This window comes from Bombina bombina, chromosome 1 (genome assembly GCF_027579735.1).
Source record: "Bombina bombina isolate aBomBom1 chromosome 1, aBomBom1.pri, whole genome shotgun sequence".
Taxonomy (NCBI): Eukaryota; Metazoa; Chordata; class Amphibia; order Anura; family Bombinatoridae; genus Bombina; species Bombina bombina.
In genome coordinates, this window is record NC_069499.1 from 1376076105 (window position 1) to 1376095679 (window position 19575).

The 19575-nt window shown below is 39.4% G+C and overlaps 1 protein-coding gene across 1 annotated transcript in view; it reads left to right on the forward strand.

The window, feature by feature from the left end:
* HAX1 (HCLS1 associated protein X-1) overlaps positions 1 to 19575 on the forward strand; it is a 169136-nt gene that overhangs the window by 38354 nt on the left and 111207 nt on the right. The gene's annotated exons all lie outside the window — the stretch shown is intronic.

Here is a 19575-nt window from a genome sequence, read left to right on the forward strand (position 1 = left end):
TACTCTGGTTGACTTCCTCATAGCTCGAATGAGGAGGATACGTCAGTAGCCTCTGAGGGTGAAATCTCAGATTCGGACAGTATAATCCCTTCATCTGATGCTGAAGTAGTATCTTTAAGATTTAAGCTTCAACACCTTTGTGTATGTTAAAGGAGGTTTTGGCTACTTTGGAACGACTCCGATACGTATGTCGTTGTCAATCCTAATGAATCTAGTAAAATTTATAAATACTAGGATTCCTCTGTGGAGGTTTTTCCTGTTCCAGAATGTGCTAGATTTTTCACAGGAATGGGAGAAGTCAGGGATTCTTTTTTTCTCCGTCTCCTGTTTTAAATAATAATAATAAAAAAAGATGTTTTCCTCTTCCTGTCTCCATTAAATATCATAACACGGTGCCTAAGTAGTAGGGCATTTCTACTCTGGCTAAGAGAACTACAATACCTAGCCCGCAGGGCGTTGTGACTATATGCTTGGTCAGTGGATTTTTCCTCTGAGTCCAATCTTCTGGCGCTTCCTTGCAAGGATAAGACCTTTTGGTCCTGATCTGACAGGAATATTTCTGATATTATGGGTGGTAAAAGGTTTTTTCTACCACAAGACAAGATGAATAGACCTAAAGATGTTTGCCCCCAATCCGGGATCACCCACGTGGGGGGCTTTAAGTGTGTTTTGGGGCCTCTCTGCTCTGTGAGTGATAGCCAGTTTCTGTAAGGGAACAGGGTCTAGGATTCTATTCCTTCCTGTTTGTGGTTCCTGAAAAAGAGGGAATTTTTCGTCCTATGATACACCTAAAGTGTCTCATCAAGTTGTCTCAGGGTACCGTCCTTCACATGGGAACCTGTGGTTCCATTTCTTTCATGTAATTGGCAAGAGTCCATGATCTAGTGACGTATGGGATATACAATCCTACCAGGAGGGGCAAAGTTTCCCAAACCTCAAAATGCCTATAAATACACAACTCACCACACCCACAAATCAGTTTTACAAACTTTGCCTCCCTATGGAGGTTGTGAAGTAAGTTTGTGCTTGATTTTTTTTTTCTGTGAAATGCGCTTCTCAGCATTTTGAAGCCCGATTCCTCTCAGAGTACAGTGTTTGTCAGAGGGATGTGAAGGGAGTATCACCTATTGATTCTATGGTATTCCTCATGGGAAATCATTTCATAGGTTCTCTGTTATCGGTCATAGAGATTCATCTCCTATCTCCCTTTTCAGATCGACGATATACTCTCATATTCCATTACCTCTACTGATACTTTTTTCAGTTCTGGTTTGGTTATCTGCTATATGTGGATGGGTGTCTTTCGGTAAGCATGTTTTCATTACTTAAGACACTCTCAGCTATGGTTTGGCACTTTATGTATTAATATAATGTTTTAAATATATGTATTGTACTTATATTTGCCATGAGTCAGGTTTATGTATATTTCCTTTTGCAGACTATTAGTTTCAAAATTGGGAAATATATTTAGGAAGTTCTTACCTGGGGTATAGTCTTTTCTTCAAATTGACTGTTTTTTTCATAAAATTTTGCGGGCAAAATTAGGCTCGCGAGGTCACAAAATGCTGATATTTATTGCATCATTTTTGGCGAGAATTTTTTTGGCACGAAGGTACGTTCAGTGACGCAAATTCGTAATTTCCGGCGTCTTAGTTGACGCCAGGTTTCCTTGCACAAGGTTGTGTCTGCCATGACACGAGTTGTGTCATTTCCGGATGTTGTTAGCGCCAAAAAAAAATATTTTGCGTTGTGCGTCATACTTGGCGCCAAATCATTTATTTATTTAAACCTCACTTCCTATATGCCTCTTGCCTTTTTTATGCTCAGAGGGCTATGCTGTTTGCATTTTTTCCCCATTCCTGACATATAAGGAAATTGATAGTTTTGTTTTATATGTTTTGTTTCTCTTATATTTGCAAGATGTCTCAATTTGATCCTGTCTCATAAACAACTGTTGGAACCCTGCTGCATGATAACAGTTCTACCAAAGCTAAGTGTGTCTGTTGTAAGTTAGCAGAGATTATATCTCCAGCTGTAGTATGTAACAGTTGTCATGATAAGCTTTAACATGCAGAGAATGTATCCATTTGTACTAGTACAATGCCTTTTGTTCCTTCAACATCTAATGTACATGATATCCCTGTGAATATAAAAGATTTTATTGCTGATGCGATTCAGAAGGCTTTGTCTGCTATTCCGCCTTCTAATAAACGTAAAAGGTCTTTTAAAACTTCTCAAAGTTGATGAATTTTCAAATGACCGACAACATACTGAATTATCCTCCTGATGAGAATCTATCTGATTCAGAAGATCCTCCCCCAGATATTGACACTGACAAATCTACTTATCTCTTTAAGATGGAGTATATACATTCCTTGTTAAAAAGAGGTGTTGATTACTTTGGATATTGAGGAATCTAGTCCTCTTGATACTAAAACTAGTAAACGTTTAAATTCTGTTTATAAACCTCATGTGGTTACTCCAGAGGTTTTTCCAGTTCCTGATGCTATTTCTGATATGATTTCAAAGGAATGGGATAGGCCTGGTGGTACTTTTATTCCTTCTTCTAGGTTGTATCCTTTGCCAGCTAGATTGGAGTTTTGGGAAAACAACATCAACAGGAAACGGATCCTGATTTGTCTAGCATTGTTCGCTTGCTTCAACATGCTAATCATTTTATCTGTGATGCTATTTATATTGATGGTAAATCTATGTCTTTAGCTATTTTAGCTAGAAGAGCTTTGTGGCTCATATATTGAATGCTGACATAGTATCTAAGTCTAGGTTACTCTTTCTTTCCAAGGTAACAATTTATTTGGTTTTCAGTTGGATTCAATTATTTCAACTGTCACTGGGGGGAAGGGAATTTTTTGCCTCAGGATAAAAGATCTAAGGGTAAATCTAAAGCTTCTAATCGTTTTCGTTCTTTTCGACAGAATGAGGAACACAAAGCCAATCCTTCACCCAAATAATCTGGTTCCAATTGGAACCCTTCTTCAAGTTGGAATAAATCAAAGCCTTTTAAGAAACCAAAGCCAGCCCCCAAGTCTGCATGAAGGTGCGGCCCTCATTCCAGCTCAGCTGGTGGGGGGCATATTGAAATTTTTCCAAAACATTTGGGCAGATTCTGTCCAAAGTCAATGGATTCAGAGTATTGTCTCTCAAGGGTATCGAATAGGATTCAGAGTAAGACTTCCTGTGAGAAGATTTTTTCTCTCACACGTTCCAGCAAGTCCAGTGAAGGCTCAGGCTTTTCTAAAGTGTGTTTCAGATCTAGAGCTTTCAGGGGTAATCGTACCAGTTGCGTTTCAGGAACAGGGTCTGGGATTTTATTCAAATCTATTCATTGTCCCAAAAAAAAGAAAATTCATTCAGGCCAGTTCTAGATCTGAAAATTTTGAATCGTTTTGTATGAGTGCCAACTTTCAAAATGGTGACTATAAGGACTATTCTGCCTTTTGTTTAGCAAGGTCATCTATATGTCCATGATAGACTTACAGGATGCATATCTTCATCCAAACAACTATCGGTTTCTGAGATTCTCTTTTCTAGACAAGCATTACCAATTTGTCGCTCTTCCATTTTGCCTAACGACAGCTCCAATAATTTTTTTGATGGTTCTCGGTGCCTTACTCTCTGTAATCAGAGAACAGGGTATTGCGGTGTTGCCTTATTTGGACGATATCTTGGTACTAGCTCAGTCTTTACATTCTGACGAATCTCACACAAATCAACTTTTGTTGTTTCTTCAAAGACATGGTTGGAGGATCAATTTACCAAAAAGTTCCTTGATTCCTCAGACAAGGGTCACCTTTTTAGGTTTCCAGATAGATTCGGTGTCCATGACTCTGTCTCTAACAGACACGAGACGAACGAAATTGGTTTCAGCTTGTCGAAACCTTCAGTCTCAATCATTTCCTTCAGTGGCTATGTGCATGGAAGTTTTAGGTCTCATGACTGCAGCATTGTATGCGATCCCCTTTGCTCATTTTCATATGAGACCTCTTCAGCTTTGTATGCTGAATCAATGGTGCAGGGATTATACAAGGATATCACAATTAATATCCTTAAATCCCAATGTTCGACTCTCTCTGACTTGGTGGTTAGATCACCATCATATAGTTCAAGGGGCTTCTTTTGTTCGTCCAACCTGGACTGTGATCACAACAGATGCAAGTCTTTCAGGTTGGGGAGCTGTCTGTGGATCTCAGACAGAACAAGGGGTTTGGAAATCTCAAGAGGCGAGTTTACCAATCAATATTTTAGAACTCTGTGCTATTTTCAGGGCTCTTCAGGTTTGGCCTCTGTTGAAGAGAGAGCCATTCATTTGTTTTCAGACAGACAATATCACAACTGTGGCATATGTCAATCGTCAGGGTGGGACTCTCAGTCCCCTAGCTATGAAAGAAGTATCTTGGATACGTTCTTGGGCGGAATCCCTCTCTTGTCTAATTTCTGCGGTACATATCCCAAGTGTAGACAATTGGGAAGCGGATTATCTCAGCCGTCAGACTTTACATCCAGGGGAGTGGTCTCTCCATCCAGATGTGTTTTTTTCAGATTTTTCAGATGTGGGGTCTTCCAGAAATAGATCTGATGGCATCCCATCTAAACAAGAAACTTCCCAGGTACTTGTCCAGGTCCAGGGATCCTCCGGCAGAGTCAGTGAATGCGTTAGCAGTAGTGATGTCGCGAACAGTTCTGCCGCGAATAGTTCGCAGCGAACATAGCATGTTCGCGTTCGCAGCGGACGGCGAACATATGCGATGTTCGATTCGCTCCCTATTTGTCATCATTGAGTAAACTTTGACCCTGTAGCTCACAGTCACAAGACACATTCCAGCCAATCAGCAGCAGACACTCCCTCCCAGACCCTCCCACCTCTCGGACAGCATCCATTTTAGATTCATTCGGAGCCTGCATTCTTAGTGAGAGGAGGGACAGTGTAGCTGCTGCTGATTTAATAGGGAAATCGATAGCTAGGCTAGTGTATTCAGTGTCCACTACAGTCCTGAAGGACTCATCTTGTCAGTATATTTATGAAAATCTTAGTAGTGCTATCCAAATAATATATCAGTTAATGGCAGGGTTATAAACACAATCTTATATTAATTTTCCTTAAAAATTGAAACCCTAATCAACCATGCATCTACTAGACCATACAATTAATATAAATATCTGAATTATTTTATTTAGTTAATATCCATAAACATATTGAAATATATTTGCAATGTTAGAATATGACACAAAATTTATATGCGTTAAAACCAACTCTTAAGATATGCTATCCTTCTTACAAAACCCAGAAAACTGTATCTTTAAAACCCACCTTACTTATAAATAGTCTTTATTTATTTAACACAATGGGACTAAAAACCTTTAACATCCAAGCAATACAATTCTAAAAAGTGTTTATAAAACAATAGGATAATGCATATGGTCTGCTATTTAACTGTAATTTATCCTACTCTGCCACATACAGTAATAATAAATGCTTATTTTAAATGCTTGCATACACATAGACAGGCTAAGAGCTATCTGAAACTATGGCATACAGTTTAAAAGTATAATCTGCTCTTCAAGTCTATTAACTGTAAAGGCTATGCATATGACTTATCTTATAATAAAACTTTTATATACATCACCAAATAAACCGCAATCCAGTTTCCAATGTTTTGCAACAGATCCAATTCACCTCAGAAATTCAAAATTTGGGGATAATCATATGGAGTCCAATAGTAGGTGTGTGTGCTTTAATAATAACTGCCGCAGTTATTCCTTTCTGGATCAGTCAACACAACAACCTCCTTCTTAGCCTCTATGCTGGGGTTTTAATCATCTGATCTCACCCCTCCCCTTTTTGATTATTTATCAGTCATTGGTGAATATTGGAAACGCCCACGGCCTTGTCCCTTTTTCATTGGATTAACCGGAATATCTCATTCCCAACAGCCAAAAGGCTTTCTGGCTGTAGTTCTCTCATGGCAACACTGGGTGGCATCATTACAAACATACATAGCAACATTTGAACCAGCTTAAATCAGTATTTCTATTAAATGGTTATTCATTTTATCATAATTTACTGCAACAACTATTCATAATATTTGTTTTGGATAAGTTATATCTTAATGAATTTTCTGATCATTTTGATATGAAACATCAAATACATCTAGCATTATATTAAAATAATTTATATTTCATTTAGCCTAACAGAAAATTTATATTTCATAGTCATATCACATCAAAGTGACTTCCATATCTTCATCTCACTATATTTTAAGAGATGTATTTAAAACTTTATAAACATTTATTGCATGTTTATATGATATGATATTTCATTTCATGCAGGCATTCCATCTCTTTCTAAGTGCATAGATTGATGCTCATGACCAATGGTTGTCTGCAATAAAAATAGAAATAATTATTAGAGATGATCCAAGCATTCATATGTCTATGGTCCATAAGTATTTATTTATATTCTTAAAAACACAGAGGTTAAGTAAGATCTTTTATGTTTTCAAAACATATATATATATATATATATATATATATATATATATATATATATATATATATATATACACATTCATTTCTATGTAGATCTGAGATTATCTGTTTGAAAAATATAAACAAAACAGAGGTTATTACACATTTTTGACTGACTAAAACAGTTACCTCCCAAGCTTAGCAAATACCCATGTAATATTTCTCAAATTTCTATATTTAATACATTCTGGGGCATGCATTCAAACAGAAAAAATAAATTGATGTTTATTTGCTGCCTGCTTATGTGAGTTTCCAGAGTCACACCTTAGCATTTGTCTGTGTTTTTCAAGGCCTTTATTATCTTAATCACCACATGAACCGCTCAAATAAATCTGTGCTAATTACCAGTTCCCCATGAAAAATGTTTTCATTTCTCACATTTCTTCAGACGGATCGGCATTTCTCTTGGAGGAAATTTATATATATGGGCCTGTGTCCTGTTCTATGTATCAAAGTGCTGCCTTTTACACAGCAGGAGGGGGCTTCAAAGGTTATGCTCAAGCCTTTGGAGACATCCTGTCTGCATACTAAATGGGGGAAGAGCTGAACATGATTGAAGTCAGTTTGTCTGAGAGGAATGAATCATTTTTGTTTTTTCTGATCAGTGAAATATCTGATCAAAAATACAGATTTATTAATCTGGAGATATATGATTAAAATATATATATTTATTAACCTCACATATACCATGACAATCTGATCTCTGCTGTAAGGACAGCACCCCAAAAAGCCCTTTTTAGGGCTAGAACATCAGTCTGCTTTTTTTTTTTTTTTTCCCCTATGTAATCTAATTGCAGTCTGCCTGCCAGCTCAGGCTCACAGCGTATAATGGGCCCACTTGCCCAGTGCCACCACTCATATCTGGTGTAACAGTAGTGTACATTTAAAAAAAAACAAAAAAACTTTTTTTTAATTTGAAATAATAGCAGTCAGTTTACTTCACACGTGTGCGTTTCAGGTCCTGCCAGGGCACAGTGTGACACCAGTGCAAGTCATATCTGCTAAAACAGTAGTGTACATTTAAAAAAAAAAAAAAAAACCTTGTTTTAATTTGAAATAATAGCAGTCAGTTTCCTTCACACGTGTGCGTTTCAGGTCCTGCCAGGGCACAGCGTGACACCAGTGCAAGTCATATCTGCTAAAACAGTAGTGTACATTTAAAAAAAAAAAAAAACAAACCTTTTTTTAGTGTACATACATTTTAAAAAAAAACCTATTTATTGTGAAATAGCAGTCAGATTCCCTCACACGTGTGCACTCCAGGTCCTGCCAGGGCACAGTGTCACACCAGTGCAAGTCATATATACTAAAAGAGTAGTGTACATACATTTAAAAAAAAAAACAACCTTTTTTTACTGTGAAATAATAGCAGTCAGTTTCCCTCACACGTGTGCGTTCCAGGTCCTGCCAGGGCACAGTGTCACACCAGTGCAAGTCATATCTACTAAAACAGTAGTGTACATACATTTAACAAAAAAAAAACCTTTTTTATTGTGAAATAATAGCAGTCAGTTTCCCTCACACGTGTGCGCTCCAGGTCCTGCCAGGGCACAGTGTCACACCAGTGCAAGTCATATCTACTAAAACAGTAGTGTACATACATTTAAAAAACAAACAAACTTTTTTTAATGTGAAATAATCGCAGTCAGTTTCCCTCACACGTGTGCGTTCCATGTCCTGCCAGGGCACAGTGTCACACCAGTGCAAGTCATATCTGCTAAAACAGTAGTGTACATACATTTAAGAAAAAAAAAAACTTTTTTATTGTGAAATAATAGCAGTCAGTTTCCCTCACACGTGTGCGTTCCATGTCCTGCCAGGGCACAGTGTCACACCAGTGCAAGTCATATCTGCTAAAACAGTAGTGTACATTTAAAAAAAAAAAAACCCTTACACTACCTGAACGATACAACATCATACCTGATGTTTTAAAGCACGTTATTCCAAACAATTTAGGAATATTAGGTGATTTATGCCCTTTATGGATTTAAACCAGACTCTGCATCAACTATGTAATTTTCCATGGGAGTTTGCCATGGATCCCCCTCCGGCATACCACAGTCCAGGTGTTAGTCCCCTTGAAACAACTTTTCCATCACTATTGTGGCCAGAAAGAGTCCCTGTGGGTTTTAAAATTCGCCTGCCTATTGAAGTCTATGGCGGTTCACAAACTTTTGCGGAAGTTCGCGTTCGCCGTTCGCGAACGCAAAATTTTAGGTTCGCGACATCACTAGTTAGCAGTTCCTTTGTTTTACCAACCTGCTTATATCTTCCCACCTCTAGTTCTTCTTCCAAAAGTGATCGCCAAGATCATCATGGAACAATCATTTGTGTTTCTGATAGCACCAGCATGGCCTCACAGGTTCTGGTATGCGGATCTTGTCCGGATATCCAGTTGCCAACCTTTAAGATCAGACCTTCTGTCTCAAGGACTGTTTTTCCATCAGGATCTCAAATCGTTAAATTTGAAGGTATGGAAATTGAACACTTAGTCATAGAGGTTTCTCTGACTCAGTGATTGATACTATGTTACAGGCTCTTAAATCTGTTTCTTTGAAGATTTATTATCGAGTTTGGAAGACTTATATTTCATGGTGTTCTCATAAATTCTCTTGGCATTCTTTTAGAATTACTAGAATTTTACAGTTTCTTCAGGATGGTTTGGATAAAGGTTTGTCTGCAAGTTCATTGAAGGGACAAATCTCTGCTCTTTCTGTTTTATTTCACAGAAAGATTGCTAAGCTTCCTGATATTCACTGTTTTATACAGGCTTTGGTCCGTATCAAGCCTGTCATTAAATCAATTTCTCCTCCTTGGAGTCTTAATTTGGTTTTGAAGGCTTTACAGGCTCCTCCTTTTGAGACTATGCATTCTTTGGATATTGAACTACTTTCTTGGAAAGTGTTGTTCCTTTTGGCTATCTCTTATGCTAGAAGAGTTTTCGAATTATCTGCTCTTTCTTGTGAGTCAACTTTTCTGATTTTCCATCAGGATAAAGCAGTTTTGCGGACTTAATTTAAATTTTTACCTAAAGTTGTGAATTCTAACAACATTAATAGGGAAATTGTTGTTTCCTCTTTGTGTCCTAATACTAAGAATTCTGTGGAGAGATCTTTACATTCTCTGGATGTTGTAAGAGCTTTGAAATATTATGTTGAAGCTATTAAATATTTCAGGAAGACTTCTAGTCTATTTGTTGTATTTTCTGGTTCTAGGAAAGGTCAGAAAGCTTCTGCCATTTCCTTAGCATCTTGGTTAAAGCTTTTGATTCATCAGGCTTATTTTGAGTCGGGTCAGGCTCCGCCTCAGAGATTCACAGCTCATTCTACTAGATCAGTCTCCACTTCGTGGGCTTTTTAAGAATGAAGCTTCAGTTGATCAGATTTGCAAAGCAGCAACTTGGTCTTCTTTGCATACATTTACTAAATTCTACCGTTTTGATGTATTTGCCTCTTCGGAAGCACTTTTTGGTAGAAAAGTTCTTCAAGCAGCTGTTTCAGTTTGATTCCTCTGCTTATGTTTTAATTTTTTTTTCTTTTCAATGATGAGAAAAACTTATTTTTTTCAATGTGGATTTAATTTTTTCTGCAGAAAATGGCTGTTTTTATCCCTCCCTCTCTAGTGACTCTTCTGTGGAGTACCACATAATGGGTATTACTATCCCATATGTCACTAGCTCATGGACTCTTGCCAATTACATGAAAGAAAACATAATTTATGTAAGAACTTACCTGATAATTTAATTTATTTCATAGTGGCAAGAGTCCATGAGACCCACCCTTTTTATGGTGATTATGTTTTTTTGTATAAAGCACAATTATATTTCCAGTTCCTTTTTTATTGTTTTTACTCCTTTTTCTATCACCCAACTATTTGGCTATTCGTTAAACTGATTTGTGGGTGTGGTGAGAGGTGTATTTATAGGCATTTTGAGGTTTGGGAAACTTTGTCCCTCCTGGTAGGATTGTATATCCCATACGTCACTAGCTCATGGACTCTTGCCAATATGAAAGAAATTAATTCATCAGGTAAGTTCTTATATAAATTATGTTTCTTCCTTTTATCTAAGAGGATCAATTAATGGTGACCGTAGACCTGGAGGACACGTGTTTTCAAGTCCCTGAGTTTTTGCCTTTCTGTCAAACTTTTTCAGTTTGTGGCTCTTCCCTTTGGCCTTGCCACGGCTCCCAGAGGGGGCTATTTTAGCAGTGATCAGGTGTCAGGGAATTGCTGTGGTGCCCTTCCTGAACAACATACAGATTCAGGCGCCATATTTTCAACAAACTTTCATTCTGAAATCTTGTTGTCTTTTCTTCATTCCCATGGATGGGAAGTGAATCTGAAAATGTGTTCCCTTGTTCCAGCCACAGGGGTAGTTTTCTAAGTGTCCATTTTAGTTTCCCTATCTCTGAAAATATTTTTGCCAGAGATCGGAAAATCAAGGATTCTTTCCTCTTACACTCTTCTGTTTGGCCTTCAGTGGCTCAATGTATGGAGGTAATTGGTCTGATGGTTGCTTCATGGGACATTATCCCTTTGCTCAATTCCATCTGAGAGTCTGCTGTTATGCATGTTCAGATAGTGGACTGGGGATCTTGTGGCTCTGTCTCGGAGGATAGATCTATCGACTTGAGATTCTTCCCTGTGGATCAGAGAGGGGAATTAGTTGTAGTGTGCTCGCTTTGCTTGCGAGAGGTAGCGGGCTAGGTACCCGCATTCTCCAGAATCTTTTGGTTTTCTCAGGAGCTTCTGTCTCAGGGCACATGCTTCCGGAGAACTTTGAGTAATAGCAACCACAGTCGCTAGCCTGTTGGGTTGGTGACTATGAGCTTGGGAGGAGCCTGCTCTCCCTATAACCATTTTGGAGAGGAGAGCGATCTACTTTGCTTTGTTGGCTTGGCCTCAGTGGTCTTAACCGGGTTTTCAGGTTCTAGTTGAACAATTTCATCTCAGTGGTTTACATTAACCACCTGGGAGGAACCTGGAGTTCTTTTGCCATGATTGGCATGGATGGTTCGGTGGGCGGACACTCACATTCATTGTCTATTCACTATTCACATTTCAAGAGTACCGGGAGCAGACTTCTTGTGCAGTCGGATTTTTCATCCCGGGGAGTGGGCGCTTCTCCCGGAGGTGTTCTCCAGGTTAACCCTCAAATGGGGGGTGCTGGAGTTGGAGATGGCAGTACGCCAAGCTTCCAAGTTATGTTTAGGGTCAAGAAATCATCAGGCTGCTCTGCTAAATACCCTGTCGGTTCCTTGGGTTTTCAGTCTGATTGCTCTCCTTCCACGAGTCATTGCTCGTATCAAATGGGAGTGATCATCGGTATTTTTATAGTTCCTGCTTAGTCTCGCAGGATCTAGTATTCAGACTTAGCGGAGATGTATTTCTTCCACCTTGGTGGTTGTTCCTGAGGAAGGACCTTATATTCAGGGTCCATTCTTTCATCCAACTTTAGTTTTCTCTGAAGCTTTCTGCTTGGAGATTGTATGCTTAGTTGTCTAAGTGTGGTTTTTCTGAATCGGTCATTGAGACCATGATTCAGACTCGCCAACCTGTTTCTGGTAACTTTTGCCATGTGGTATGGCGTAAATTCCCTGATTGGTATAAATCCATGGACTACTCTTGGAAGTAGGGTCAGGATTCTTAGGGGTTTTGCCCTTCTTTGAAGGGTCAGATTTCTGCGTTATCTGTGTTATCATTTTTTACACAAGTGTCTGGCGGATGTGCTAGACGTTTTGTCAGACCCTGGTTAGTATCAGGCCTCTGTTTAAGTCTGTCACTCCTCTTGGAGCTTTAACCTTGTTTTAAGGTTTTGTAGCAGGCTCTGTTTGAGCCATAGCATTCCAAAGATTTTAAATTTTTTGTCTTAGAAGTTTTTTTTTACTATATCTTCTGCTCAGAGAGTTTAGGTACTATTGGCTTTGCAGTATGATTCGCTTTTTCTTATTTCGGATAAAGCGATTTTTTTTATCCTAAGTGGATATTTTGTTTGGGAATCTGTTGTTTCTTCTCTGTGTCCTTATTCTTATTTCTTGAGAAATGTGTGTGCACAATTTGGATGTTGTGCATGCTTATTATTTTTTCTTCTGTTTTTGTTTGTTTTCTCTGTAACAGAAAGCTACTGCTACTTCTCTTTTCCCTGGTTGAGAAGTTTATTTCGTTTACTTTTCAGTCTGCGGGACTGCAGTCTCCTGAGAAAGTTATGCTCATTACACAAGGGCTGTCTCTTTTTCTTGGGCTTTCAAAAATGAAGCTTCTGTTGAACAGATTTACAATTCTGTAACTTGGTCTTCCTTACATATTTTTAATTTTTTTTTTTTTTAAATTATTTCGGCTTAGGCTTCTTTTGGAAGAAAGGTTATTCAAGTGGTGGTGCCTTCTGTTTAGGTCTTCCGGTCTTGTCCTTCCCTATTCATCCGGATAGGCTGAGTCCACGGACCCGCCCTTTTTTCTTTTTAAGTCAGTTATTGTTTGACTAAACCTCAGGCACCTCTACACCTTTTTGTTACTCCTTTTTCTCCATTACCTTCGGTCGAATGACTGGAGTTTGTGGGAAGAGAAGTGATGCTTAACAGTTTGGCTGTGGTGCTCTTTGCTTCCTCCTGCTGGCCAAGGGTGATATTCCCTAACAGTAATTGATGAAGCCGTGGACTCACCCTATCCGGAAATAAATACATTTATCAGGTAAGCATAAATTTTCTTTGTTCACTTAAAGGGACACACAATTAAATAAGATAGCATAACTTCCATTAACAAAATATGCACAGTCTTTATATTTACACTTTTTGAGTCACCAGCTCCTACTTAGCATGTGCAAGAATTCACAGAATATACATATGTGCATTTGTGATTTGCTAATGGCTGTCACATGATACAGGAGTGGAGGAATTAGACATAATTTTTAAAAAAAAATTTTGGGAAATCTAGTAATTTGAAGTTCAGACTAAGTGCTATTGCATTGTCTTTTTATCATGCATTTGTTGATTATGAAAATCTACTTTATTTACTGGTCCTTTAACCCTTTGAATGGTAGGCAATTTCCCACCTGGGTGCTAAACTGATTTGAGAGTTTTTTATTTTCTCTTGTTAAGTGTATCCAGTCCACGGATCATCCATTACTTATGGAATATATTCTCCTTCCCAACAGGAAGTTGCAAGAGTCCACCCACAGCAAAGCTGCTATATAGCTCCTCCCCTAACTGCCATATTCAGTCATTCTCTTGCAAGCCTCAACATAGATAGGAGGTCGTGAGAGTCTGTGGTTTTTTATACTTAGTTTATTCTTCAATCAAAAGTTTGTTATTTTTAAATGGCACCGGAGTGTGCTGTTTATCTCAGGCAGTATTTGGAAGAAGAATCTGCCTGCGTTTTTCTATGATCTTAGCAGACGTAACTAAGATCCATTTGCTGTTCTCACACATTCTGAGGAGTGAGGTACTTCAGAGGGGGAATGGCGTGCAGGTTTTCCTGCAGATAAGGTATGTGCAGTAAAATATTTTTCTAGGAATGGAATTGACTAAGAAAATACTGCTGATACCGAAGTAATGTAAGTAAAGCCTTAAATGCAGCGATAGCGACTGGTATCAGGCTTATTAATAGAGATACATACTCTTATAAAAATGTGTTTTAAAACGTTTGCTGGCATGTTTAATCGTTTTTTAACGTACATTGGTGATAACACTGTAATGTTGGTATAGCCTTAAATGCAGTAAAAGCGACTGGTATCCGGCTTAATAATAGAGATACATACTCTTGTAAAAATGTGTTTTAAAATGTTTGCTGGCATGTTTAATCGTTTTTTAACATATGTTTGGTGATAAAACTTATTGGGGCCTAAGTTTTTTCCACATGGCTGGCTTAAATTTTGCATAGAAACAGTTAACTGAAGCTTCCCACTGTTGTAATATGAGTGGGAGGGGCCTAATTTAGCGCTTTTTTGCGCAGTTAAAATGACAAAATGAATCATCCAGATTCCCTCAGCAGTCCCATGAATACTACAGGACATTTCTAAAGGGCTAAAAAGACTTCCAAAATCGTTTATAGGGAAGGTAATCCACAGCTCTGCTGTGGCAGTTTTGTTGTGTCTGTTTTTAAAAACGTCTATGTCGTTTTTTTGATCTGTTTTTTGCATTAAGGGGTTAATCATCCATTTGCAAGTGGGTGCAATGCTCTGTTACCTTATTACATGTACTGTAAAAATTTTGTTTGTTTTACTGCCTTTTTTCACTGTTTTTCAAATTTTGACAAAATTTGTTTCTCTTAAAGGCACAGTAACGTTTTATATATTTGCTTGTTAACTTGATTTAAAGTGTTTTCCAAGCTTACTAGTCTCATTATTAGTCTGTTCTAACATGTCTGACATAGAGGAAGCTCTGTGTTCATTATGTTTTAAAGCCATGGTGGAACCCCATCTTAGAATGTGTACCAGATGTACTGATTTCATGTTAAACAATAAAGATCATTTTTTGTCTTTAAAAACATTATCACCAGAGGATTCTGTCGTGGGGGTAGTTATGCCGACTAACTCTCCCCACGTGTCAGACCTTTTGACTCCCGCTTTAGGGACTCACGCTCAAATGGCGCCAAGTACATCAAGGGCACCCATAGCGTTTATTTTACCAGGGTATTCTGTCGAGGGGAAAGTTATGCCGACTAACTCTCCCCACGTGTCAGACCCTTCTACTCCCGCTTCAGGGACTCACGCTCAAATGGCGCCAAGTACATCAAGGGCACCCATAGCGTTTATTTTACAAGACATGGCAAAGGTGGTGAATAATACTCTGGCAGCAGTATTAGTCAGACTACCTGAAATTAAAGGAAAGCAGATAGCTCTGGGGGTAGATACAGAGCATGCAGACGCTTTAAGAACCATGTATGATACTACCTCACAATATGCTTAGTCTGTGGGTGATTTTTTTTGACTCAGGGAAGATGATTTAACCTGATTCTGATATTTCTACATTTAAAATTTATGCTTGAGAACCTCCACTTGTTGCTCAGGGAGGCTTTGGCTGCTCTGAATGAATGTGTACAATCGCAGGGCCAGAGAAATTGTGTAGACTGGATAAATAATATGCAGTGCCGGTGTGTACTGATGTTTTTCCAATACCTAAAGAGGTTTACTAAATTTTTTTTTAATAAGGAATGGGATAGACCAGGTGTGCCGTTCTCTTCCCCTCCTATTTTTTAGAAGAATGTTTTCTAATAGTTACCACCACACGGGACTTCTGGCAGACAGTTCCTAAGGTGGAGAGAAGAGTTTCTACTCTAGCTAAGCGTACCACTACCTCTGGCGAGGACAGTTGTGCTTTTTAGATCCAATGGATAAAAAATGTTTATTCAACAGGGTTTTATCCTGCAGCCCCTTGCATACATTGCTTCTGTCACTGCTGCTGCGGCGTTCTGGGTTGAGTCTCTTGATGAGGCTTTACAGGTAGCAAATCCATTGGATGAATATATTTGACAAGCTTATGCTAGACAATTCCTTTGTTTTCTGATGCCTTTGTTCATTTGACTAGACTAACGGCTAAGAATTCTGTTTTTTACTATACTGGCGCGCAGAGCGCTATGGCTTATATCATGGTCAGCTGTCGTGACTTTAATAAATAAGCTACTTAACTTCCCTTCAAGGGGCAGACCCTATTCGGGCCTGGTTTGAAGGAGATTATTGCTTATATCACTGGAGGAAAAGGTCATGCCCTTCCTCAGGATAGGTCCAAATCAAGGGCCAAAAAAAGGTCTAATTTTCGTGCCTTTTAAAACTTCAGGGCAGGTGTGGCATCCACTTCCTCTAAGGCAAAACAAGAGGGAATTTTTGCTCAGTCCAAGGCGGTCTGGAGACAATCAGACCTGGAATAAAGATAAGCAGGCCAAGGAGCCTGCTGCTGCCTCTAAGGCAGCATGAAGGAACGGACCCCTATCCGGTAACGGATCCTATAGGGGGCAGACTTTCATTCTTCACCCAGGCGTGGGCAAGAGATGCCCAGGATCCCTAGGCATTGGAATTTATATCCCAGAGATACCTTCTGGATTTCAAGATTCCCCCCCCCCCAAAAAAGGGAGATTTCGCCTTTCACAATTATCTGCAAACCAGATAAAGAAGGAGGCATTCTTACATTGTGTACGAGATCCATCCAGTTCCAAGAGAGGAACAGGGACAGAGTTTTTACTCAAATCTGTTTGTAGTTCCCAAGGAGAGGGAACCTTCAGACCTATTTTGGATCTAAAGATCTTAAACAAATTCCTCAGAATTCCGTCATTTAAGATGGAAACTATTCGTACCATCTTAACTTTGATCCAGGAGAGTCAATAGAGGACTACAATGGATTTGAAGGATGCTTATCCTCACATTGTGATGCATAAAGATCACCATTGTTTTTCAGGTTTGCCTTTCTAGACAGGCATTACCAGTTTGTAGCTCTTTCCTTTGGGATATCTACAGCCCCAAGAATCTTTATGGAGGTTCTGGGGTCGCTTTGGCGGTCCTTAGGCCGCGGGGCATAGAAGTGGCCCCTTATTTAGACGACATCCTGATACAGGCGTCAAACATCCAAATTGCCAAGTCTCATACGGACGTAGTACTGGCATTTCTGAGATCACATGGGTGGAAAGTGAACAAGGAAAGAGTTCTCTATCCCCAATCTCAAGGGTTTCCCTCCTAGGGACTCTGATAGATTCTGTAGAAATGAAAATTTACCTGACGGAGTCCAGGTTGTCAAAGTTTCTAAATTTCTGCCGTGTTTTTCATCCCATCCGCGCCCTTCGGTGGCTCAGTACATGAATGAAATCGGCTTAATGGTAGCGGCAAGGGACATAGTACCGTTTGCACGTCTACATTTCAGACCGCTGCAACTACGCATGCTCAGTCAGAGGAACGGGGATTACACAGATTTGTCCCCCTGTTAAGCCTGGACCAAGAGACCAGAGATTCTCTTCTCTGGTGACTATGTCGGGTCCATTTGTCCAAGGGTATGACCTTCCGCAGGTCAGATGGGACAATTGTTACAATAAATGCCAGCCTTTTAGGTTGGGATGCAGTCTGGAACTCCCTGAAGGCTCAGGGATAGTGGACTTAGGAGGAGACCCTCCTTCTAATAAATATTTTGGAACTGGGAGTGATATTCCATGCTCTTCAGACTTGGCCTCAGTTAGCAACTCTGAGGTACATCATACTCAGTCGAACAATATACACGACTGTGGCTTACATCAGCCATCAAGGGGGAACAGAAGTTCCCTAGCGATGTTAGAAGTCTTACAATAATTCACTGGACAGAGACTCACTCTTGTCTATCAGCTATCCATATCCCAGGTGTTGAGAACTGGGAGGTGGATTTTCTAAGTCGTCAGACTTTTCTTCCGGGGGAGTGGGATTTCCTTCGGAGGTCAAGACCAAGCAGGAGAGGGCTTTGGTGTTTTTGACAGCGCCTGCGTAGCCACGCAGGACCTGGTATGCAGATCTGGTGGACATGTCATCCTTTCCATCACGGTCTCTGCTTCTGAGACAGGTCCCTCTACCTCAGGGTCCTTTCAACCATCTAAATAGAATCAATCTGAGATGGACTGCCTGGAGACTGAACGCTTGATGTTATCAAAGCATGGCTTCTCCGAGTCAGTCATTGATACCTTAATACAGACATGAAAGCCTGTCTCTAGGAAAATTGAACATAGATATGGTGTAAATATCTGATTGTTATGAATCCAATGGTTACTCATGGAGTAAAGTCTGGATTCCCAGGATATTATCTTTTCTCCAAGATGTTTTTGAGAAAAGGGTTGTCAGCTAATTCCTTTAAAGGGGACAGATTTGTACTATTTTTTTGCACAAGCGTCTGGCAGGTATTCTTGACGTTCAGGCATTTGGTCAGGCTTTGGTTAGATCCATGCCTGTGTTTAAAACTGTTGCTCCGCCATGGAGCTTAAACCTGGTTCTTAAGGTTCTTCAAGAAGTTCCGTTTGAACCTTCTTTTTTTTTTTTGTTCCATAGATATCAATCTTCCTTTTGGGTAGCTATTTCCTCGACTCGTAGAGTCTCCAAGTTATCTGTGTTACAATGTGATTCTCCTTATCTGGTCCTTCGTACGGATAAGGTAGTCCTGCGTACCAACCTGGGTTTTTTCCTAAGTTGGTATCTAACAAGAACATCACTCAAGAGATAGTTGTTCCATGCTTGTATCCTAATCCTTCCTCAAAGAAGGAACGTCTATTACACAATATTGGACGTGGTTTGTGCTTTAAAGTTTTACTTACAAGCTACTACAGTTTTCATCAAACGTTCACCTTGTTTGTTGTCTATTCTGGACAGAGGAGAGGTCAAAAGACTTCAGCAGCCTCTCTGTCTTTTTGGTTAAAAAGCATAATTCATTTAGCTTATGAGACTGCTGGACAGCAGCCTCCAGAAGGGATTACAGCTCATTCTACTAGAGCTGTGGTTTTCACTTGGGCCTTTTTTAAATGTGACTTCTGTTGAACAGATTTACAAGACGGAGTCTTGGTCTGCGCTTCATACTTTTTCAAATTTAACAAATTTGATACCTTGCTTCTTCGGAGGCTATTTTTGGGAGAAAGGTTTTTTTTACAGGCAGTGGTAACTTCCGTTTAAGTACCTGCCTTGTCCCTCCCATCATCCGTGTACTTTAGCTTTGGTATTGGTATTCCATAAGTAATGGATGATCCGTGGACTGGATACACTTAACAAGAGAAAACATAATTTATGCTTACCTGATAAATTTATTTCTCTTGTAGTGTATCCAGTCCACGGCCCGCCCTGTCACTTTAAGGCAGGTAATTTTTTCATTTGAACTACAGTCACCACTGGTTTTTCCTTTCTCTGCATGTTTTCGGTCGAATGACTGAATATGGCAGTTAGGGGAGGAGCTATATAGCAGCTTTGCTGTGGGTGGACTCTTGCAACTTCCTGTTGGGAAGGAGAATATATTCCATAAGTAATGGATGATCCGTGGACTGGATACACTACAAGAGAAATAAATTTATCAGGTAAGCATAAATTATGTTTTTTTAATATATATT